General features: G+C 35.7%; 1 long non-coding RNA gene and 2 pseudogenes across 1 annotated transcript; all 3 read right to left on the bottom strand.

Moving 5' to 3' along the window:
- Nucleotides 1-5275: 5275 nt before the first annotated feature.
- Nucleotides 5276-14096, bottom strand: LOC149228734 (protein IQ-DOMAIN 2-like; annotated as a pseudogene).
- Nucleotides 14097-21133: 7037 nt separating this feature from the next.
- Nucleotides 21134-25735, bottom strand: LOC149228732 (uncharacterized). The gene is made up of 2 exons (XR_016247240.1): nucleotides 25576-25735; nucleotides 21134-21861 (listed from the first exon to the last, which is right to left on the bottom strand). It is a non-coding gene; the product is annotated as an uncharacterized LOC149228732 (long non-coding RNA).
- Nucleotides 23234-25582, bottom strand: LOC149228733 (uncharacterized; annotated as a pseudogene).
- Nucleotides 25736-26628: the final 893 nt, after the last annotated feature.

The raw sequence follows: 26628 nt of genomic DNA, 5'->3' as shown, positions 1-26628 counted from the left end.
CAGAACATATAGAACCTCTTGATAAGCGTGGTCATTAATAAAACTACCAAGTCTCATGAAAAAGATATCATCGGGATCAAATATGTCTAAAAGTGCAGCCATATTGAAAACAATCCAGCTTATCTCTCTTCAAGATTGGTTTTCGACTCCATGCAGTCCTCGAGCTCCAACAACCAGCTCTTCAACTGTAGAACCTTGTAGATTGTGGTTTCTGTGCCACGTAGGTTTTAGTGCCCTCGGCTTTGGCGACGAGCAACTAAACGACCTCTTACAAGCTAGAAACACTGTCAATATCTAATTCTGATGCACATATTTCTGAAGATGGGTTCAATCAGCAAAAAAATTTGCATTTTCTATGGCATATAATAATTTACAAGAAAATTTTCCAAATTGTTTTTCAGATCTCCACAACCTGCACCTTCTAGGTTACTCAAGATAATAAAATTTCCAGACAATTGAAAATTAAAAAAAAAACAACACAAACATCAAACTAAACCCTCGCTACCAGAAGAAAAAAATAAAAATAAAAAAATAAAAAATAAAAAATAAAAAATAAAATAAAATAAAATAAGTTTCTTCGAAGGAGAAACTATCGAATTCCACCTTCTCCAAATTAACATTAGGTTTGTAAGGCACGGGAATCTCTCCCTCCTTTTCCAGAGGCAACGTTATCTTGCCAAAGACAGGCACATCGTTGAACAATCTGCCACAACAAAAATGTTTGCGGCATGACCCAGAAGACAACTTCAAATCTGCGGTGTGAAAACAGAGATGAGTCTCTGCATTGGACACTGGCCTGCTTGAGAGCGATTACTAACCGTCTAACATCGTGTTCTCCAGCAATCCAGTAATAGACTAGCGCAAGCTTTCTCCTAACAGCGATCAGGGATCTCCTTCGCTGCTTCTCGGTGCAAACTTCCTTTGCTGCAACTCACCTTCAACTACAAAATTGATAATTCGCTTCTAAACTCACGTTGCTTCACAACACAGCTTCTCCCGCAATCACACCAAATACAATGCTCAACACGGCAAACACCTCCTCATGCTGGCACACATACTAGTTGACGCAGTCCACAACGCCTGTTGTCCATGCTTGACTCTCAGCTTACAATATCGACAATCACCTTATTTTTCTATGTGGAGAACAGCCTAATACATATAGGCTTTCACACAATGAGGTGGTTTGAACCACTCTCTGAATATTAGGATCTAAGATTTAAAGTTAGAATCTCAATCCTATCATCATTATAACAGCTTTCTAGATTTAGCTTTCTCCATTATCTCCAACACTTACCCCGAACAGAACACCATTCAAACCATGCCCCTAAGAGATCCTCTCCTTTCCAGTGAGAGTGTTGTCCAAATTTGTTAAAAATTAATTGCCATACAAACTTTGTGTAAGGGCAAGTGACCAGAATATGACTCCTCATCTTTACACAAAACACACCAGCTGAATCCTTCACATTTATTCTTAGACAAATGATCCCAAATTAAGGCTTTATTCCAGAAGACACACCACATGAACAATGTGTAGACTTTGCTAGACATTTTAATGTAGAGAGCAGATTACCCATATTTTTTTGTTCGAAACTCTAAAATATTTTGGAAGGATTTTTCTTTAGAGCTCTGGTAGAGCGGCACAGCGATGTAACAAAGCATACTAATTAAACCCGTATATGTATCTATCTGTAGACCAGTTTGTCAACGTGGCCAATAGTTGGAAAGATTGGCATCGTCTTTCGCATATATATCCTCTAGATATACGGAGAACATATTCGAGGATCCTCACCTGAATTCTTCCTAGCAGCTAGTTCTTACATGCACTATATTTTTTCATGTAATTAAACTTATCATCGTCCATCCAATTCGTAAGCAAAGTAGAAATTCTTTGACTCAAGGCAGTACAACAATATAATAAATATGATAGGAATTAATCAATATGATATGAATTCAACCTATCATTTGAGAGAATTGAGCATATGATAGGAATTCAACATATCATTTGAGAGAAGACTGCTAAGTAATTGAGGTAACATATCATTTAGGGAAAAATTGAATTTGAGAGAAGAGTGGTAAGTAATTTCAATATAGCGACCTCATTGTAAAAGAGACTGATTCGTTTTAGTGATTAGAAACCTCTGCTATATTGAAATAAATAAATAGAGATTTTAAATTTTAGGCAAAGAATACTTTTAATTTTCAAAGAGATTTGAGGACTTTGCCAACGATTTCAGAGAAAATATTTGTGGATAAAGCCATAGCCCTTACACGCTGATTGTAACTCCCTGTGAGACTTTTTCATTCAGTTTTCATTACAACCACAGAAAAAATATGCAGCCCAGAGATCCCCATGTCACCCTGGTCATATCTGAACTTGGTAAGCTCAGAAATTCCCATGTCACCTTCGTGAGATTCTGAATTTGGATGCGAAGCTTTTGGCGCTAGGTATTCCAATCCCATCGCCCTCAGCTGGTTGCAATTCCGCCCAACACGCTGGCATACCAAAGCACGTGTCTACTCCGTCACTACGTGGTTTTTAATGGATTATCCTCTTATCAAATGAAAAATATATTTAATTTTTTTCAAAAATATATAAATATTGCAGAGAATAAATTAAAAAGAGTAGTTTTAAGAGGACACAAATTCACTCAGAAAAATAGTAAAGATTTGGGTATGATTTTTGTCAAAATTCGTAGAATTTTTGGGAAATCTACTTTACAACAGTCACATTTCAGAATTTTTGGTGCTCAGGTGGTTTTTGATGGTGCTAATATATTTTCACCATCCCAAGAAAAACAATTCAAAAACTCCAATGATCAGTTTTTTTTGAAAAAAAATCACCAGAATCCCATCAGAAAAACTATTCAAAAACTCCTATGATCAGTTTTTTTTTTTTTTTTTTTTTAAATCACCAGATTCTGAAGAAAAATAACTTTCTTGGTGATTTTGTTGACTTAGTAGACAAGGCAAATTAAAGTATCATATTATATTTTTTATGTTATGTTTATGAAATTGACAAAATATTATATTATATTGAATGATTTAACAGTTTTGTCCATTCATTCGTGGCTTTTATACACCTCTCCTTACTAAAACAATAATTAACTAGCATTTGCACCCACAGGTTCAAAGACACCAATAAAAGTGTAGATGAATGTAGAGTGAAGCAGAGGTAGTGTTGCAAGAAACAAGGATGTTGACGTGGAAGGCATGAGGAATCAAGATGCTAGTAGTGGGGGGAATGGGAAGGAATTGGTGAAATAGAGGATTGTATGAAACTACTTGCAAATATTAAACTACAAAGTTTTAGAAGATTTTTCAAATTCGTATTTCAAATTCATGGAACATATCAAAAAATTTAGTACCATCTTTTCAAATCCCATGTCTTCGACGACTTCAAATATATTTCAATCTTCCTTTTCCCCCAAAAACAAAGGAAAGCATTTGACCATTTTCCTCCCTTTTTTAAATTTCTACTGGGAAAGTGTTGGGTCAATGCATTGCAGACTATAGAAACACAAGAAAGCATTGAGGGCATTTTGAGCATATTTGTCAAGGAAGCTCCAAGGAAAAAGGACATTTTGTTTATAGAGAGATTTGTAGTATATTGATCATAGATCATGGTTTGAATGGAGCACCATTTCCCTCTTTAAGGGCCAATTGTCTACAAATGAAGTAATCATCCAGGATCTATCAAACATTATTAAATACAAGTAATACAAGAACTAAATGCCAAAATTCAATACAAATTCATTTCAGAAAATGTTAGAAGACAAGAAAGTGTCCAACTTTACTCCTATTAAAAAAATGATGGCAGTGAATACGCTTAGCAAAGTAATGCCAAAACATAAAAATCTGTTTTGCAGGACATTATTTGAAGTGTAGCAAGTACAATAATATAAGAAATATTACACTAAGTAGGAGTGTCAAACCTAAAGAACCTAATTATCTGTGTTATGTATGTTGTCCAAGGTTAATATATATCTTTCCTATCTTGTCTTTTGCGTTTAGGTCACACAGACATGTGGTTGTTTGTAACATTCTGTACAGTTGCAAATAAGAGGAATTTTTGTAATTGATTCTCGAAACTCCTTTTGCTTTGTTTATAAGAATAGAGCAAGCTATAAGTAATGAAGGAAAGCGGCGAGGATGCAGGACAACTAAGGCACAACATATGAAAATCCTAGAATAAAACTTGGGGACATATTGAATTTCTAGGCATAAGTTAGCATTATGCAAAACATGTGTAGATGTTTTATCGTGTCTCAATTTATGTTATGCGGTAAGCATATGACACTGTAACATTGTGTAAACTATTGTATTTTTCATCAACTAATTAATATATTATATTGTCTTGTCTACAATTTTTCTGATATGCATTACCCAATTGTTTATAGGAAATTCCAACACATTGTTCAATCTGTCTGCCGAAAGAAATGTTTAGAAAATAGGCACAATATTATGCAGTTACATGATCAACTTTGCACTGGAAGAAGAGAAAAATATATGACATTGCATTAAGATAATAATTGTTTTGGTTCAATTTGCCACCCAAACAAATGTGCTACTATCCCCTACAAACTTAAGGCTAGAAAGTATGAAATTTGATACGTTTTAGTAGGAAACGTGCTATGAGTACCAACATACTTCCCATCATGAAAACATTTCCAGGCAATATCAAAACATAAATCATCAGTTCCACACTCCTTGAAAACCATTACTCAAGGCCAAGAGTAAAAACCAGTTCCCTTTTGCATTTCATATTCTGTATTATATAATATGATAGTACACCCTTTTGCATTTCATATTCTGTATTATATAATATGATAGTACACGTACCGTTCTTGTAGTTCTCTATTTAAAATTCGCAAAGAAGCCAAAAAGTCCAAATAGGGAAATCGATGCTAATGCAACCAGCCAAAAGCCCATCCCTGCCTTAGCTCAAATCCCATGAATAACGAAGAAATTTCATATTGAAACGTCTACAATTATAGGAAAATTATTAACATCACTTCGAAGCTAATACGAACGATCCAGTCAAAGGAACGCAAAAAATATAACCTACGATAAAAGGTCCACAATCCATAACAATGGTACAGTGTATTTTCATTTTGACAATAAAGGAAGTTTCAAAAGGTGCACAATGCAATTGATCGTTGATGTTAAAACCCAACACAAAGTCAAAACACTTGACAGTTTTCAGCCAATGACAGGAAGAAATGCCTTCACAATTTAGGCATTTGACCTCATGCAATGACTAGATCCTTTTAAATTAACTATTTTTCCTGAATTTGTAACAATCCTTAATACACTCTTCTAAGTACAACTTACTAACAACGTTAATTGCATATCTTTATGAATTCACTATGAACCCTCGCCAAACCTATTATAACATACTTAGAAACCAATAAGATACCCTTGTATGGCTTTCCAACCCTCCCAAATCTTAACAATGCCCCTGCATGCAATCTCAATGAAATGAGATTTTCCCAGGTGTCTACAAATCTTTTATTGCAACCAAATTACTTTAGATGAAATATCAAATAGAAATAGATATCATTGGAATCCATAAGAGGCTAGTACTCCCAAATTCCAAGCTCATCCCACATGAGCAACCTTTTGTAATTCTAAGAAAAATATATCTTCTCTACCATGCGAGCTACGTCAACCCAGATTATAGTAGTGGAGGCATGTACCTAGGAAAATTCTTATCCAGAAGGTTTTTTGTGACCCCAAGTCGGAGAGGAATCGTGTGATTCAACACTGAGATCTTTTAAAGAACCGACAAACTTCCTTGATTTCAATGGTCTGAAATCCCTTTCAAATCGGAACTTGTATTAGGAAACATGGAGACTTTAGTGGACTTGTATAGGCCTGAAGTGGCCTCTGACAAAGGAAAATATAGCCTTTTCCTTCTATATGAAATAAGCTCTATATCAAGAGTTCCAGGCCTCTGTTTTGGAGTACTCAGTGATCTGACCTTTGCTTTGGCAGACTTTGTAGATGCCATGTAGTTGGGAATTCTAGGAGAGATCATAAGGCTTTCATCATCTCTCATAGAAAATGTACCTGCTACACCATTCATCGCTCTTTTTTTTCCTCATCAATGGCATCTTGTTCAGTATGGAGGATTTTGATGCTGAATTATGACAACAAAAATGTAATTATGGATATATTTGTAAATTATTGTCAGTTATTTATTATATAATTATGGATATATTTGTAAATTATTGTCAGTTATTTATTATAACAGAATTCATAACTAGAAGGAGTTATTGTAACAAAGGAAAAGCCTTTATTAATTTGAATGGCCCGAGAGCCTTGTTGATAAAAACAGCTAAAAAAACACATAATTACAGAAAACCAATCATATATTATGCACAAATGGTGCATGTGTAAACACACTCACACACAGATTACATTCAGATCACTCTATTAAATAGAGTTTTTGAGATCCAACTAATTCCTAATTTAGAGAGAGTGGTTGAGAGAATTTCTCAACCATCACAAACCAATTTCTCAATTATGGAATGTAAGCATTAATTTCCAACATCCCCCCTTAATGATTACATTACATGAAAATAACAAAATAATCAAGCTTATCAGTAGATGCTCCATCAAGTTGTCTCATAACCCTCGGAAAGGTGTAGTTGGCAAGTTGGATTCCCGAGTTCCCTTCCTCAACTCCCGAATCAAGGACCTCCCGAAGTCAATCACTGGACAGCATCCCAATCTGTCGCATAACCTCATTAGGAAACCACTTCCACATCTACCACTAATGAGGGATCCTTCCCTAGATCCGCAACTGCCATACTATCTGGACAACCATCCATATTGAGCCTTACTGATTTCTTCAAACATTTTATAATAATGGAAATTAAACTAATATAATCACAAACGTATTTATTGTTGTTTCTTCAGTTCCGGCTGGAAAGTCCGAAATAACTTCTCCTATCCATGGTCTGGTTTCACAAGACTGTGTTTCATAATAATGCGCCACATTTTCACTGTTCCATCAAGGCTTCCACTAAAAGCCAGATACCCATGTTTTTCTTCAAAAGTGGCAGCAATGCATTGCACAGGGCCTCCATATGTTCGAATAGTTGCCCAACAAGTATGCACGTCGGAGTCCAATCCCCTGTTCCAGATAACAATGGTTCCATCGGCCGAACCACTGAATAACAGATCAGAATCCGTCACTGTTGCCAGACATAGAACTGCGTGCAGATGTCCCTTAAGGACGCAGGTGTGGTGCATTTGGGTGGAGGACGACGTTTCTGCCAGCAAATTATTCTAACGTTTGAAGTTCCTGCGTACAGAGCGGATCCATTGGAGTTCAAAAACAATAGCTTTGACGGGCCAGTTCAATCAATGGCTGCCTCCACGATTTTTGCGATAAAACCCACGTCGGCGATCCTCCAAGATAGACCTCCACGACGCGACCTCCATGCAGGCTTCTACCCACGGCCTTCACATGACAATCCGCAGTGATACCACGAGACTCTCAGCCATTTGTCAGAGAACAGGGACGAAATCTGGATCAAGCAGAAGACAGAAATCAAGAACTCTGATCGAACTTAAAAAAAGGCCACCGCCACACCTCCTCACAGATGGTACGGCGACTCCACGCCTCACAGCTTGATCGTTCACACCGTCATCACCAAGACCATACGAATTCTCGAATGTAATATCTCTTGGTCAGTTAACATTCAGATGCCCCTCCTCACAACACAGGTTCAGATCTTAGCAGCTCCGATACCATGATAAAAACAGCTTAAAAAACACATAATTACAGAAAACCAATCATATATTATGCACAAATGGTGCATGTGTAAACACACTCACACACAGATTACATTCAGATCACTCTATTAAATAGAGTTTTTGAGATCCAACTAATTCCTAATTTAGAGAGAGTGGTTGAGAGAATTTCTCAACCATCACAAACCAATTTCTCAATTATGGAATGTAAGCATTAATTTCCAACACTTGTATGAGAAAATCATCTTTGATTAATAGATATCCAATCCCTTGCCCCATGGATGTTTCCTTGATACGTGTTAAGGTTTTACCACATAAAATCATCTTGTGTTAATGTGTGTTTTTTTTAAACCAGTTTCCATTTAGTTTTCTTCCACGTATTTTTCTTTGGTGTTTAATCTTGTTTTATGAATCTAAGTTCAAGAAGTGGTATCAGAGCCTGAGTTAAAAGTTGTTGAATAGTTGCTGAAATAAGTTGTTGTTGTAGTGAGAAAGAAAATCGTTGTCTCAGAAAACAGCAGCCACCAAATTGATGTGAAGGGATCTGCTCGTTGTGAGAAAAGACAGAGTCATTTCGTTATGAGAAAAAACAGATAAGTCATCAGTTAGAATGAAAATGTGTTGATGGTCCTGACCGCTGCCACTAGAGAGAACCCTCAGCGTCCAGTCAAACAAGAAGTTGCCGCTGTGGAAAAAAATTGAAATCGTTGTTTTGGGAAACCCCCTGCATGTTGAAGTCGTGCTCGCTGGATTAATTGTCAAATTGAAGGAGAGCCACCAAGATAGTCACACACCCATGATGAACTACAGAGATCCATTGATGAACATTGTGGTCGTAGAATCTATTGATCAACGTTGTTGGTCGCAGAGATAAAGATCTGTCGCAATAATAATAATAATAATAATAACAACTTCGATCAACCGTGTGAGATACCATCACTTGCAGCAGCCAACAAAAAGTAGATTGTTGAGAATCAAAGTTCACGAAAAAAACAAAAAACAAAAACAAAATAAAAAAGAAAAATAAAAATAAATAAATAAAAAATTAATTATCCATTCGATTAATAGAAAGAGTTCGGGTAATTTTTTACAGAAATTATTTTTAAAGAAATATTTTTCCATAAATTTTTTTATTTTGGAATTTTTTTCCATAAATTTGTTTTTTCTCTAAGAAAGATAATAGAATCATCCAGAAAATTGAAATCAGGGTCAAATCTTTTTTTTTAAGGGGAGATTCAAAAAAAAAATTGAATATACAGGCTCAAATTATTTAAAAAAACTCAGAATTGTAGAAAGGAATTTCTGGAATTTGTTTATTTAAAAAGGAGCTCAGATTTTTTGAAGAAGGAAAACCAAAAGAAAAAATAAACCCTAGTTGGAAGAAGGAAACCTAGCTGAAAAAGGGAAACCCTAGGAGGAAGTATTTGTAGGGAAGAAATGGCTAAAAATGACGAATGCAAAGTTCGAGGTGGAGAAATTAACCGGCAAGAACAACTTTGCTTTATGGAAACTGAAAGTTAGGGATTTTCTTGTGCAACAAGGGTTGCACAAAGCATTAGACAAGGTGAAGAAGAAACTTGCTAGCATGACAGATTCGAATTGGGAGGACTTGGATTCCCAAGCTCTCAGTACCATCAGGTTATATGCTTGGCGGATGAAGTTTTCTTCAATATAGTTGAATAAACTTCAGCTGCATGTTTGTGGGGAAAACTAGAAACGTTACATATGACAAAATCGTTAACCAACAAAATTTATCTAAAAATACAATTGTATAGTCTTCGAATGAAGGAGGGTACAAAAATTGCAAAACATCTAAATGTTTTTAATACACTTATTTGCCAATTGTCAAATATGGAAGTTAAATTTTAGGAAGATGACAAAGCTATCACCTTGTTGTGTTCCCCACCTAAATCATGGGACCACTTCGTTACCACTATCAGTTTGAGCACAATTGAGTCCTTGGAATTTGATTCAGTTGTGCGAGCTCTGTTAACTGAAGAAGTAAGGAAGAAGTCCAATGTTGAAACCTCTACATCAGAAGCTATGGTAGGCAGAGGATGGTCAAAAGAAAGGGGAGAAAACAAGGGGCTCTTCTAGGTCTAAATCAAAGGGTAAGAAATGTAAAGCAAAATGTTGGTACTGCAATAAAATTGGACACCTCAATAAACACTGTTAGAAACAGAACGAGTCTGAAAACCCAAAGAAGGAAGCAAATCAAGTTGATTCAGGTATGATAGATGAAGTTTTATCTGCTGAAGAATTATGTATGGTAGATGAAATTTTACCTGTATGTAACGTCTCTCAAAATTTTGAAAATTGGTTGTTAGACACTGGTGTTTCTCATCACATGAGTTTACACAGAAATTGGTTTACTTCATATGAAGTTGTAAATGGTTGTTTTTTGTTTATGGGTAATAATGTATCATGTCAGACTATTGGGATGGGAAATATCAAGATTAAAATGTATGATAACACAGTTATAACATTAACTAATGTTATACATGTACCTGAATTAAAGAAATTTGATTTCTTTGGGAGTGTTGGACTTGGATGGTTATAAGTTTACAGGTTAGAATGGAGTGTTGAAAGTCTCAAAAGGCGCCCTAGTTGTTATGAAGGCATAAAAGTTCGGGAATCTTTACAAACTCAAAGGAAGTACTCAGGTCAGTGAAGTAGCGATTGTGTCAAAGAAAGAAGAAGGTACTCGCCTATGGCATCAACGATTGGGTCGCATGAGCGAGAAAGGTCTTCAGGTACTGATAAACCATAAAGTACTTCCTGATTTGAAATCCTTGAAGTTGGATTTTTGAAAACATTGTGTGTATGGAAAGCAGTGTAAACATAGGTTTAAAACTGGAAGTCATAATAGTAAAGAAATTTTGGACTATATTCATTCTAATTTGTGGGGACCATCTCATGTTGTATCGTATGGAGGTGCTTTATATTTCTTAACGTTAATTGATGATTTCTCCCAGAAATTTCGGGTCTTTATGTTAAAAAATAAAGCAGGTGTATTAAATGTCTTTAAACAATTTAAAGCAATGGTAGAAAAAAGAACACATAAATCAATTAAATGTTTGAGAACTGACAATGGTGGTGAATCTACTTCTCTAGAATTTGAACAATACTGTAAGGATGAAGGAATTGTTAGACATAAAATTGTTGTTTATACTCCTCAACAAAATGGTGTTGCTGAACGTATGAATTAGAATCTTATGGAAATAACCAGAAGCATGATCAACAATGTTAACTTGCAAAAGGAGTTGTGGGTAGAAGCAGTATCCATTGCTGTTATTTAGTTAGCAGATCACCTTCAGTAGCAATGAATTGTAAAATTCTTGAAGAAGTTTGGTCAGGTCAGTCTTGTAATTATTCATATTCAAGGATATTTGGTTGTGATGCCTATGCTCTTATTCCTAAAAATCAGCGTTCAAAATTAGATTCAAAATCGAAATGTTATGTCTTTATTGGGTATGAATATGCAGTGAAAGGATACAGGTTGTGGGATCCTACTTCACGGAAGATAGTCATTAGTAGAGATGTAACATTTGATGAATCTTCTCTTTTAAAATCAGATGTTGAAAGAATTGAACAGGAACAGGTATTTCCAAATCAGCAAATTTAGTTGGAGGCTATACCTTTTTCCGAAAGTCGAAAAGAAGGAGAGACTTCTGGAGGAAAGGCTGAAGAAGATGCAAAGGAAAGTTTTGAAGTTTCAGAACCAGTTTAGCAACCAGTCACTCTAAGAATGTCCACAAGGGAAAGAAAAACTCCCAAAAGGTATGAAGATTTCGCTTCATCTTTTGCATTGATTACTGAAGATGGGGAACCTTCTTGTTATCAGGAAGCAATGGATGATACGGATAGCAAAAAATGGAAAACGGCTATGGAAGAGAAATGGATTCCTTAGCCAAGAACAATACCTGGGATCTTATAGAATTTCCTGAAGGGATAAGTTTTTTTGGATGCAAATGGGTCTTCAAATTGAAACAGAAATTTGATAGAAGTATCAAAAGGTATAAGGCGAGGCTGGTAGCAAAAGGGTATTCTCAAGTTGAAGGTATTGAATTTCATGATATTTTTTCACCAGTTGTAAAACTTGTTTCTATTCATACTGTGTTGGCACTAACTACATTACTTAACCTTGAGTTAGAACAGTTAGATGTTAAAACAATTTTTTTAGATTGTGATTTGGGTCAAGGGATATATATGGAATAGCCAAAAGGTTTTGTACAAGGTCACACCAGAAGATTAGTTTGCAAGCTTGGGAAATCATTGTATGGCCTGAGGCAGTCTCCCAAGCAATGGTACAAGAAGTTTGACTCCTTCATGGTGAGCCATAACTTTATTAGAAATGAGTATGATCATTATGTATACTTCAAGAGTTTCAGTGGCATATTCATTATCTTATTTTTGTATGTTGATGATATTCTTATTGCAAGAAAAATCATGGAAGAGATCAATAGGTTAAAGGCTCGGCTCTCTAGTACGTTTGATATGAAAGATCTTGGAGCAGAAAAACATATCTTGGGCATGGAGATACATAGAGACATGAAAAATGGTAAGATTTGGTTATCACAGCAGAAGTATGTGGAAAGAGTACTTGAAAAGTTTGGTACGAACAATATGAAACCTGTTAATGTTCCATTAGTTTCCCACTTTAATATTTCTTCAGTTTTGAGTCCTATAACTTATGAAGAAAAACAGTATATGTCTCGTGTAACATATGCAAATGTTGTAGCAAAATTAATGTATGCAATGGTATTTACAAGACCTGACATTTCACATGCAGTTGGAGTTATCAGCGGGTTCATTGCAAATCTAGGTGAAGAACATTGGCGAGCAGTGAAATGGGTGCTTCAGTATTTAAGAGACACAAGTGACCATTGCATCATCTTTAATGGTAGTGAAGGATCTGTCTACGGATATGTGGATGTTGATTATGCAGGTGATTTGGACAAAAGGAGATCTACTACAGGTTATGTATTTACTCTTGCAGGTGGAGAAATTAGTTGGATGTCAAAGCTTCAAGAAACAGTTGTGTTGTCTATACCGAAGCAGACTATATAGCTAATTCAGATGCAAGTAAAGAAGTAATCTAGTTAAAGGGTCCGCTTGACGAGATTGGAAGGATGCAGGAGAAAGTGAAGGTATTCTATGACAGTCAGAGTATTATTCATTTGGCTACAAATACAGCTTATCACAGCAAGACCAAGCACATTGATGTAAGGTATCATTTTCTGAGACATGTGATCGATGGCAGAAAAGTAGCTCTCAAGAAGGTCCATACATGAGAGAACTATGCAGACATATTCACGAAGCCAGTTACTGTAGAGAAGTTGTGGTGGTGTTTGGCTTCTCTTGGCTTGTAGAAGAGATTATGAATGGGCATGGGCAAGGGATTAGGAAAATTGTTGTCAAGGTGGAGATTGTTGAAATGTGACAACAAAAATGTGATTATGCATAAATTTGTAAATTATTTTCAGTTATTTATTATAACAGAATTCATAACTAGAAGGAGTTATTGTAACAGAGGAAAAGCCCATATTAATTGGGATGGCCTAAGAGGCTTGTATGATAGAGAATCATCTTTGATTAATAAATATCCAATCCCTTACCCCGTGGATGTTTCGTTGATACCTTTTCACAGTTTTACCACATAAAATTATCTTGTGTTAATGTGTGTGTTTTTTTAAATCAGTTTCCATTCAGTTTTCTTCCACGTATTTTTCTTTGGTGTTTAAGCTTGTTTTATGAATCTAAGTTCAAGATTTGAAAGGGGAGTAAATGGATCATATTTTATGGTACCAATGTTGGTCAATTCTACATTATGTTGCTTTAACTCTATATGTGAAGTCTTTTGTCCAATCTAACCTATAGTTTGAAGCTACCGGTTAGAATTTTCCTTCATGGTCATCCTTGTTGTCCCATGGTTTGGTTGTCATCCAACGATCTAACCAGCTCCATCCCTAGTGAGGCTTCTCGGGATCAGTCTCCATCAACATGGTCTTGACTAATTTTGGAGGATTCTTCCATAGTTGTAAACATGCAAGATTACCAAAATGTGTGAAACAAATTGTTGAATTTGGCATATTAGCAGTTTCAAGCAACAGTTAAGCACATACATGATGAGAAAATGCATAGGCCAACGCCTTCTCTTGTTGAATAGTAGCCTCTATTTTTCTTTGCATTCTAGCCTCAATTTCTTCCTTGGTTAGCATGTCGTTTTCTCGATCTTGTTGATGATTAGCTTTAGATTGTTCAGAAATAAGTCTTTTAGTCTTTGAGAAGTGCGAATGATGAAATTGGACAACAAGGTGACAACAAAGAAACATGCATTATGTTATCACTCAGATTTTCCTTGAAGTTGTTGGAAGAAGGAAAGAGGTCTGAGGTAACCACAAACCAATCTTTTAAGTACAGGTTCTAGCCAACCTATACTCAGAGAGGGCTCTCTTTATGATTTAGCTTTGTTTTTGGGATATTGGGCTAGTTATGACAGCTTGGGGGGCTGTGATTTTGTTTGGTGGTGGAATTCAAGAGCATATGGATAGAACAAGGTATTTTAGGCCATTGGGCTATGGAGTCAACTAAAGATGGCTTAACTGGATCAAGTTGATTTAACAAAGGAGAAATTCACAGGGCAAGATAGCTAAACAAAAGACAAATGATAGTTTCAAATGGGTGAAGTGGTCTTGAATAGGGAGGAAGGGCAACTGAGAATCCTTCAATAGGGTTCAAGATGATGAAAAGGGGGTGCTCATTAACAAAAAGCAATTAAGTATTCTTTGTTAAATGGTCACAGTGATAAACTATGAAAGCAGGGAGCACTTAAGAATTCCCTACCTATAATAGCCTAGAAGAAAACATTAAGAAAAATAAACGATTTGAAGACAGAATGTAGTAAAGCTCTTTCTGAAATATAACTTTTCATTTATCATTCAGATATGAAACACATATGAATATTGACTAAACTAGAAAAATTGTAGAAACACAAGACATAGAATACTTATTTGTTTCTCATTTGACACAAATATCCTGTAAAAGTCCTTTGCTTTATTACTTTGTTCCAGCTAGCCATATAAAAGTTGTTCAACAGCACTTCAATTCCGAAAGTGCATTGTCTACAGAAATGTCTAAGAATCCACCCTCAATACTTCGAATGAGGAAGTATTTATACAAATGTTTACATCAAAATATCTCCTAACTAAGAGAGATATATTCTAGGAGAACTAAATATCTTTTACATGAATATAGAGACAGATGGTCTCAAATGTAGAAACGGAATGTGAACTGATTGTTGTTGTCCCTGTTTTGTTGTAGGAGCTGGAGGCAGGTCCTATGAATGTGCATCTTGCTGTCGTGCTAGTAACTCTGTGTTGGACATCTGATTTTATCTTTTCACTAATACTCTTTCACCTGTATCTGATACTCTTTACCTGTTCACCATTGTTCACCATTTCTACCAAAATTTACTGTGGTAATTATTTCTCTTTACCTCACTTATGTCATGGTAATTTACAGGAGGTCAGTCATGCTGGACCACCAATCATCTTTTGGTATTCTTGTCCTTGTCAGCTTCCTGTAGATTTCATTTGCTTCAATATATTTCACAAAATTGGGTTGCACTGGGAATAAGTGCTTCACTTCATGTTCAATGTAAAAAAGGTTCTCCAAACCATCATAGAGAACTTTCCCTGTGGGCAATGCCTTGACTGCAGATGAACTGGCCTAACTATGAGCTTGCTAATGTAATTTGTTGATGTAATCAATATGAACCATTAGCTTATCATTGATGACCAAATGACTTGGGAGCCCTTTACTTTGTAAGATGTCAAACTTCCTCCTGAACTCATCTATGTCTTCCTGCATACTTTGACATCTGCATTCCAGGCCTTGCATTAGATTCCTTTTGGTCAACACTTTCTTTATTTCGAGGATGGTAGCAGTCCTATCCTCAATGTTTAATTGCTCCAACTGTTGCATGTTTCTACTATTTAGAAAATTGATTAACTAGATTACCTCTTCAGTCTTTCTACCCAATTCCTCTGGTCTTTTGAACTTCTTCAAGAGCAAGTTTAACCAAATCAATTTGTTCAAAAATAATTTTAATGGATGACCAAATATCATTGATGGAATCAACGATATTGGTCCACAATATCTTCCTAATGTCTGTCAAAGGCTTTTAAAATGTAAGGTCTTTCTCCAGTGCTTTAATCTGTTGGGTCAAGCCTTTGTTTTCCCTCATCTCTTCTGCAAAATTGATTTTTGATATATCATATTTCTGCTCCAAAGTAGTGAATTTCTCTTTCACTTTCTGCAGTTCTGTGACTTGGAGTTTCATCTCCTCCATGGATTTGATTAATTCTTCTATACTCTATGTTGATGTACCTATCTATGATGTACCTGTTACTTCTATGGGCACAGCTGTTGCCAAAGGAATATTTGGTGCTAAAGCAGGTGCCAGTGTGGAAGGGACTATTGTTGAGACTATTGGCACTACAGTTTGAGGCTGTGTGGTCGACTCACTCTACCTTGACTGTACTGCTTTTTCAAATTCTTGCTATGTTTCCTTTAATTACTCATTTATCTTAAGGACCAAGTCCATAAGCTCTTCTTCATTTTTCTTCTCAATCACTTCAACAGTCTGAGGATGAATAAGTGGTGGAAATTTCAATTGTTTCCTAAGTGTAGCTATATCTTCATTCTTCATTTTTATTAGGCTCTCTACTGCCTTGACATCCTTTGGGTCATGGCCCAACTCAATAATAAACTCTTCCAATGATTTGATTATGTTGTCTTTTGCTTGTGAGGAGGCATTTTCTAGTTGCAATTGGGCAGTAGTGTTACTCAGTGAATTTTGCAGCTTATGTGCCATCATTGCCTTGCTAGTCAGTGTAGAATAGACCATCTCCCTTGTTTGTTTGTGCAGTTCTATCTGATCTATGGGGTGGATGTCTTCAGCCATGACTTCAAAGTCAGTCTTGAGATAATCTACCAAAGATTTTGGCTGCAGCATTATGGGCTTTAGAAAGCTCATTTTCATTTTTCCCTCTTTGATGTCAAAGGCTGACATCAATCTGGTTTGATTTGTAGGGGCCATATTTAAATACTAAGCATAGGCTTGGGCCTTCAGTTGCTCATTCTTTGTCTTGATTTCTTTAAATTTTCCCTTTATGTCTATAACCTTCTCAGAAGAAGACCTCAGGGATGAAACTTCTATGCTCTGCTGTCTTTCTAGTTCTTGCCTTTGTGAACTTGAGGGTGTCCCACTTGTGTGTAAACTATATGTTCCTTCCTTTCTCACGTTCTCTGTAGTTTCTCTAATGAACACTTCCTCTGAATAAGCATTCAACCTTTGCCTCTTAGCAAAGGTTTGATCTGTAGGTCTGCTAGAAGGGGTAGCAACTTCCCTATCTCTTTTCAAGTTCTTTTCCTCATTCAGAGGAGTCTGCACTACTGGGGGATTTCCCATGTTGGTCTGAGTTGGATGTGGCTGTAGTGGATCTAACTCTACTGATATTTCAGGCTGCTCTAATTTCTCTGGTTGTTTTGTTGTTTTTGGTTGTTCTTATGTAGCTGGTTGTTCTGATGTTGAGGAACTTGGTTCCTAAGTTTCCTTCTGTGAAGGCTCTGCTGTGGGAGCACTGGTTTCTTGGGATGGCCTTTGGGAAGACTCTGCTGCCACCTATTCAAAAGAGTCCAGGTCAAGTCTCTTCTCCAAATCTTTCATCACATTGTCAACCTCAACCTGATCACTATCTTGTTCTATCAAAGTCCCTTCCCTCCATTCATTCAAATTTGCATATTGTTCTATCTCAGGGATTCTGTGATGGATATAGGGTGACAATTTATGTTTCATTCTCCTGTCACAAATGAAACTGTGAGGATCATATGTCCAAGCAAATCTTTTCTTTAGTTTCATTGTTGTTTCTATGATTTCTTCTACTCTTTTCCCTGCTTCTCTATTGTTGCACACAAATGGGCCTAAGTGGTCTTTGATCCTCAATTGGGCTTTTTTCTTTGCCTTGGTGAAATGAATTTGGTCAGAGTTTATCATTTGCTTGTAATATTCCAAGGCAAACAATCTCATAGGGACATATTTAGGTAGCTTGAAAGGAGGGAGCTCACAACCATAGATTTGGATCTCAGTGTGATTCTGGTACAAGTACCAGTCACCTATCTTGTACTGCTTTGATAGTTGCAGGATTCTCTTGATATCATCACTAATTCTTGGGGGAGAATGTCCTATCAGCATGGTGGTTACAGGATAGACAAATTGATCTATGAATTCATTGTATGAATAGGGAGAAGTGTATGAGTAGTGAAAGCTGGAAGTCCAGAAAATGACTGATCTGGGATTACCTCTAGTATCAAGCTTAGTCACAAAGAATAGGAATTTTTCAATTTGGTAATATAGGAAAAGGTGATACAAGACTGTGGAATACTTGAAAACTCTCTCATTTTCCAATCTCATGAATTGATCATGGATTTTGTCAGCTATGAATGCAGCATAGTCATACTTGGCAGCAGGAGGCTGGCCAGGGGTGAAGATAGTCATATAAGCAAAGGTCATTTCATCTACATATTCATTGGTTGTGAAATCAAGAATATAGGCAATCATGGTAATAATATCCCTCCCTAAACTTGTAAAATCACATGTCATGTAGGGTGGAGGGTTTTTTGAAATGTATTGTTCTAACATGAACATTTGGCAAACTCTGGCGATCTCTGAGTTGGATAGTTTGGAAGATTTGTCAAGTAAATCAGCAATAGACAGAGGGGTAAGGTTCTGACTAGGTTGCAATTGCAATATTTCATTGATGGAGTCTGTTGTAATGGTAAAAAGGATTTGTTGGTCGAGGGACATTACAGCTCTGAGATTAGGGTTATAATTGGCATGGCACTGGTGAACAATGTCTGGGAAAATGTGCACAGAAGGGAATTGGTACTTTGGGAGATTTGATTCCCATAAACCAATATTGTCAACATTATTGAGGTAAAGGTCCCGATATTTACAATGCAGTCTCAAGGGGGAATCATCAAATGTGAGGTCTTTGATTTGGAAGTCCCTATCAACTAAGGGAAGGTAGTCCAAATCCCGGTGAGGAGTGGTAATTGGAACTACGTTGAGGGCCACAGGGGTTTCCATTTCTAGTTCTTGTGGATTCAGAGATGGAAATGGGGTTTTTGAGTAAAGTTGGTGAAAACAAAGGGTCCTGGGAGTCTTTAATTTTAAGTTCCACAACTGAATTACACTGAATTTTGGGGTTTTCAACATAATCACAGAGGAAATTAAGTATTTACAGGGTTTCTAGAAGGAAACTGGTAAATACCTGTTTATGGAGTGGTTGGCAATGGAGTACTGGTTCACTAGGTGTAAATGGTGGACTGGAGTGGCGTCGAACTGCAATTTTTGGGGTAGTTGACGGTTGGAGTACGAGCTGGTCGATTTCACGTTCTGGTTGCATGCATGAGTTTTTAGAATAAGGACAGAAAATAGATTAACTTTGTTTTTATGCGAAGTCAAAGTTTTTGGCGGGTTTCGTGATACGGACAGGTGGCATCAGCGGGGAGGCGACTTAACATTTTGTCATTAGCGGGAGGCGGTAAGCGGGTTTCATCGCACCGCTTTTGGAGAGTAAGTGGTATTTCGGGGGAGCAATGTGATTCCATACATCTTTCGACACGTAGAATCAGAATTGTTCATGAAACCACTCACATCGTGTGCTAAAGGTCGACCCAAAGGCCTGCGTGATATGTGCGATGGCCATCATATTTGAGGGATCCGATCAGACGGTGGTCGGGGTGCTGAGGTGACTGATGGATAACGGAGGGCGAGCTTGATAATAATTAAAAGAGTTAATCATATCGGGGCAATTTTATTGATTGGGAGAGTTATTAATTAGTCCTAATGACTTAATTAATCCTCATTAAATGGTGGTGGGGTCGGGTTCTTAATCAACAACAGATTAGTTAATTAATCCCATTTATTATTTGTTTTACGGTTATACTTAACCATCGGGGTGGGATATGTAATAATTTTGGTTTTTCATAATATAATAATACAGGCGTGGGTAATTTTCTTTTATTTGAGAATTATATAATAAAACATTAATGGTTAATATGACCAAACGAATGGGAAAGCGCTAAGTCCAATGTTTTCCAAAAGTATTTCATCATATAACATATTGACTTAGACTAAAGTGTATAAAAGGGTTTTTATGAAGATTTATTTCAATTTCCCTAAGTAAAAGAGGATTTTACTTAGGAAAAATTTTATCAAAGGAATGAGTGATCTTATGGGGGGGGTGTAATGATGATGAAAGGGACTTAAGTACTTTAGGCATTTCCAATTATTGGGCCGAGGGTCTGGTCCCTCCAAAATTCAGAGAAATGCTCTGAGCCCCTCTAACTCTGGCAATTACCTTTAGCACTTAGGGAATTAGTGAAAATTTAGGGGAGATGAATGGGGAGGTTAATTATTGTGACTTTGAAAATTGATGTGCCTTCCATGTGATAAATGCCTTTGCTTAGTGATGAAAGTAAAAGATTTAAGCATTTAAACTTAACATTCGCGGCACATTTATTCTGCAACCATCATCTACTTACCCTACCTACTTTACCCTAGCATTTTCACTTCTTTATTAGGGTGCACTTAGACTGGAAAACCCTTTTCAAACTTTCTTTTCTTTTACATAGTGATGCCTATCTAAGTCTACACTTATTACATCCAAGGGCTCAAATTAAACTATTGAGCTCCTTTTTTTCACTCTACCTATCTACTTATCTGCCAAGATTAAACTGTTTGGTCAGATATTTATTCTCTATATCTAAAACATGAAATTGAAAACATGGAATAACCAAGATTAAGCTATTTGGTTACCATGGATTGTGGCATAGGTGACAAGTTGCACACAATCTTTATTATACATAAAAGTAAATGGTAGTGGCATTTAGACTTGCACACTTTCTGGTCTTTTATTTTTGTTGGGGTTCATTTTCTTTCATTTTTTGACCTCTTCTTTATTCTTTTTACCCTTTTATTCTTTTTCTAGGGTATACCCTCTTTACATTTTTTATTTTTTTTTCAAATGTGGAAATCCTTTGCAACAAGTAAAGGTATGAACATAATTCAAAGCTAAACCAAGTCAATCATGATATATGACACCTATTGGTATAGGGGCATAACAAATTATTTTCATTGAAACCAACTGAATTTCCTTAAGAAAAGAAATACACCTATACAAAACTTGCTTCTTTTGTTGGACTGAAATAATTAATGCTTTCAATAATAGAAAGAAAGAATATATGAAATATTGAAGTTGCAACATAACTTGTTTTCCATAACATACAAAAAAGCAGATATAGATCACCAGAAACTACAAAATTTCATACTTATTGTATAAAGGCTTTGACATTAGATCTATTTCTCCAGCCAATAATGGTCATTCCTATGTAAAAATAAATTGATAGTTTCTAAATATGTTGTAATACAATCACCCAACAATGGAAATTGTATATCAAAGGTCAAAACAACCTCTACTCAACAGAACTTAGTAGTCTTTATAAGCAAATACAGTTTTAACTGCTAGCACCTCTGAGCATGGATGTCAAGGCATATGTTTCAGAAATTATCTGCTTGTCTTTGTCCTTGAATAATTCTATTGTAGAAAGGTAGAATTTTGATCATTCTACCTATCGCATGCACAACATCATTTCTAAAATGGTTAGACAACATATTTTACGTACAAATACTTGCAAGAGAATCTAACTAACATGTTGTTGGGGATTGGATTTTTCATTCACTTGTGTGCAGGTTTATGTACTACTTTTGCTTTAGGAAGCTTGAGACTCTGACCCAATAGCTATACAATGCATAAACAGATATCCCTTGGAATGGGGCACGAGTGCATAAATTGTCAAAGGTATTTATATGTCTAAAACTTACTTCTCATTGGAGTTGTAATGCATAGCTATGTCAGTCTCATTGCTTTCGTAGATCCGCATCAATCCTTTGAGCAACTTGCAGTCAATTTTGTCACACCAATCCTTTGAGCAACTTGCAGTCAATTTTGTCACACCAATCGTTTGAGCAACCTACAGTCAATTTTGTGACCTCTTTACAATTGTTGTTTATATTAAAAACCAAAAATAGACAACTACATAAAAAAATATCATGAAGTGGAATAAATGAACAAGATAGTTGTCATATGGAGCAATTGTGGCTCCCTAATTTTTGCTTAAACAAGAAAATACATGTGAATTTTGAGCTTGATTCAATTTGTGAAGTTCATAAATGATTAGTTCTCACCCCAAACTAAATTCTTACTCATTTTATGAAGATACCTTCACCAAATCTTTAATCTTTAATATCATTCAATAATATCAAGAAGACACGCACTTGAAGCAATATGCTTGACGTCAACAATGGAGTTGTCGTTGAGAAATCCAAAACCAAATCTTCCACTTGTGTATTTTTGAAAAAATGTTGGTTAAAAAAGAGAAACAAATAAATAATGATATATGGGCACATTTGGAAACCCTAGGGTGTTGTTGTTGGGATTGTGAAAAATGAACACAACTAGAAAGTGGAAGTTTATTTTAATGTATTTGTTCCTAATATTATGCAACTCCACTTGTACAAAAATCTCTTATAAGATGTTTGTGACCTAAGTCAGACACCATGGTTAATATTCTCTTGAAGAATGGAAGAATTTAAATTAACAATCTTGGGAAGGGAAATGTAAAAATGCATAATGAGAACATCTTGGACATGTGACAACATAAATTGAAAGAAAATCATTCATCTAGTATCTTTTTAAGATGAATCGCGTTAACTTTTTTACAAGATCAGTGACTGCAAATGCTACCAAAAATCCCAAGTAGTGACATGTAAAGTCAGAAAAAACACATTGTATTTGTACTCTAAATCCCTCTTTGCAATACAACGAGATCATATTCTTCCTACATTGTCACTTCCTACTATCTTATGCACAATATTAACACAAAATTATTTGAATTCCAATACTAAATAAAACTTGCTTTTATTTTTACATCCACCAACACCGAATTTATACAAGATGGAATTAGTTGCACAAGTCAACATAATAAATGACCTTCACACTAGAAGGAGAACACTAGAGAAATTGCAAGGATAGATTTGTGTCTTTCACACCTTGTTGTGTTCTCACAGCAAGATGAATTCCACAAATAGGTAGCCAATTTGGCCAATCAAGTCTGTACAATGTTTTGAGTGCCAAATAAAAGCAAATTATGAAGTGGAATAAATAAATAAGCTAGTTGTAACATGGAGCAATTATGGTTCCATAGTTGTTGCTTGAACATGACAATACATGTGAATTTGAAGTTTGATTCAATTTGAAAAGTTCATATATGATAAGATCTCATCACAAACTAAATTCTTACTCATTTTATGAAGATATATTTACCAAATATTTGATCTTTAATATCATTCAATAATATAAAGAAGGCATGGACTTGGACCTATATGCTTGAAGTCAATAATGGAGTTGTCATTGAGAAATCCAAAACCAAATCTTCCACTTGCGCATTGTCAAAGTCTACCCTCCATACAACTATCAGCAGGCACACTCGAGTTGTGTCTAAATACATCAGAATTAGGAAAAATACAAAGAAATCTGGTAACTTCCTCATCTTCGTACATAGTGAATTTGTTGTTATCTATTTCAGTAGAATCACTAGGTGTTATATGCATGCGACTACTATATAATTCCTCCTCTTTAGACTAAAGAGGAAGCCCAACAAAGGATACAGAATCATCCATCTAGAAAACTGAACCACAACCTGAGAATGTTTGATAAAATTCCCCAACATTTCTGCAAACTATTCCACTATACTCATTGTATGGCAGAAGGATAAAATCAAGCCCATGGAATCAAAAATTCCCTGAGGAAAAACGAAATGCAAAGAACAATGTTAATATTATTACAATTCTCCAAGCATAAAATGTGATTTGATCAACACAACATATATATTTATATATATAGATATAGATATCCCTTTGAATTATTTTGCTTCCATGCTCGGAAAGAATGCTGACATGAAAAGTGTCTATCAACGGGCTTAGAATTTAGCATGGCAATCACCATTGTTGATTAAGGTGAAATTTGTTGTTGCTTTTGATTTCAACCTTGGGTTTTGAATAAATTCACTAATTTTATTTTTGTGGAATTCTGTGATTTCAAGGAGTCGGTGTTGTCCTCTTCATTTATACATGCAAGTTAAATCACAGACGATTCCTTAAATGCATTCAAAACATATGCAACAATTCTGAAATGGCATGAAAGTGTATGATTTCAAAAAATCTGCCATTCTAAATTTTTTCTAATTCATGTAGACTTGATGCCACTTATTTCGTTTGTATCTTGCAGCTAAAATGGATATTTATCAACGTTTTTCTATCAATTTCTGAGCTCGCCTGCTCAAGAGTTTGATTAAGTTCTATTAGAATTTTATTTTCAATTATGATTATAAGAGAAGAAGGTACAAGTAGTTCATAAGGAATCTTTAAAGAAAACATAAATAGAAACATGTGATACAGATAGAAAATAAAGAAAAATACCTTCCTAGGGCCCTACAAAGGGCTTGCTGGAGTGGGAGACTAATGAGAAACCTTGACAAAATGCTTTGCTTCCCATTTTCTCCTTCCATAGCTCGATGTTCACTCCTTATCCTTCCTCCTTTTCTTTCATGCAACCCTCACCCCATTAAGACTAACCTTGTTTACAAAGTACTCATAAATCTACCCATCTAGAAGGCTTCCTGATTGCAAACAAGCCCCGTCCTATAATTTCTCACTTCTTTTCTTCGACAAATCTGAATAGCTATTACTTCTACCCAACAATAACTCCTGTCCTTGATGGTTCTTCACCTAATGTCAATCTCAATTCTCCTTGACGACAATGTGAGAATTTCCTTCAAAGCTCAATCTCACCGACATCAAGTCGGTGAGAACACAACCCTCCAAATCCATATTTTCAAACAAATTCTTAACTTTGTCAAACCTAAACCCATTGCACATGTTTTCTTCCTTCTTCCCCTCTCAAAAACCAAATCCACCATTAGCACCACCATCCAAACCAGAAAACGACTAAAGCCACCATCATCAATACATGTAAACAACTCATACCCACCTTTAATTCCCTTTCCCTTATCAAACCATAAATCTAGAAGCCAATCCGAGTTAATAAAACTCAAACTCTTGCCCTCTCCTAACACCCCATCCAAAAATGAACCTTGCAGACCTCATAACTACCAACCCTTATTGGACCTAGATCACATTTTTTTGCAATAAAATGGAAGCAAAGGACGTTCAAATGGACAAAAATGATAGTGTAAATCCATCAAACCCTAAAATCCTTGAAATAAAATCTCACTTTGAAGCTTGAACCAAAATTCAAATCAACGCTTCAGAGCCAAATGCTTCTAGAAAAGAATACATGGTTTAAACTGCTCAGAATGGAAGTGTAAATCAATCAAACCCTAAAATCCCTAAAAAAAATCTCACTTTGAAGCCCAAAGAAAAACGCAAATCAACACTTCAGAGCCAAACACTTCTAGAAAAACAAATATACAGTTTAAACGTCTCAGACTCAAAGTTGAATGGAGAAAATTGCGAAAACCCTTCTGAAAATGATGAAGAAGATGAAGATTACATAGAGTATATCCCCATAAAGAAGCGAAGAATGATGGAAGCTCAAAAAAATGGTAGAGAAAAGGCAAGGTCTATGTCAAAATATGTAGAACATGCCAAGGAATTCGAGTCAAAACCTTCAGAGTTGAAGAAGATTTAGCTGAAATCAGTCCCATGGAGTAGCTTGTACAGCAAAAGGATATGATAGAGTGCCTTTCAGACAGGAAGACGAACCCATGTGATAACCATGTGGGGTTGTTCAAGTGGGACATGTGTTGAGGATTGTGTCTAGGACAACGAATCTCAACAGTGTTGCCAGGAAACATCTCACCATATATAACGCTTATCGAATTAACTATCAGCGTAATTACATGGAATTAAATGAGTGGCAGCTCTATGAGTTTGGATGTCGTTTTTCATATGTGTCCACTTATCAAGACAACAATTAATTACCTTACATGGCTAGGGCTATCCAATTAGTCATGAACAACCTTACCAGGTTAGGGTTTTCCAATTAGTCATGAACAGAGGAAGAAAACAATAAAATTTATCGAATCACATTGTTAAAAAAAATCGTAAAAACTAACTAAATATGTGAGTTATATATGGTTATATGTGTGAAAAAATATGTAATAATATTTTTAACAATAAAGATTCACTTTTGAATTCATTGGCCTAAAGCAGATAAGGTAGTATGTAGTGTAAAGGTCATTGGTTCGAAACTCCGTAGGAAAAAATTGAGTCATGCTAAGGGTTGGTGTAGCTCATGCTAGGTGACATCCCAATGATTTTGAGGGCTTAGATGTCCCTCCGTGGTGGCGACTACTTAAGCCACAGGTTAGGCCTACCAGCCATCTCAAGGCTCACATAACCTAACAAACAAAGAAACAAAAAAAGTAGAGATTCACTTTTATTTTGATATTGAAATTTTTAACTTGTAAATAGGTTTGTTACAATACCATACTTTATTAATACCCCGTGATAAACCATAACTCGTTATACATGTTTATATGATATATTTTTAATTAATCAATTTAATTAAAAGGATATAATTACTTTTGAAATAAAACTTAATCTCTAATTTGTGAATACTACTAAGAATATTTTAAAATACTTAGTAAAAGTTAAATCTCTACCATCCACATAAAAATACTTAAATTAAAATTCTAGAAACCCTATTCCAAAAACGT

Source organism: Pinus tabuliformis, chromosome J (assembly GCF_031772625.1).
Source record: "Pinus tabuliformis cultivar Carrire ecotype Pingquan chromosome J, CPIR1, whole genome shotgun sequence".
NCBI lineage: Eukaryota > Viridiplantae > Streptophyta > Pinopsida > Pinales > Pinaceae > Pinus > Pinus tabuliformis.
This window is presented reverse-complemented; position numbering and strand designations above follow the sequence as displayed.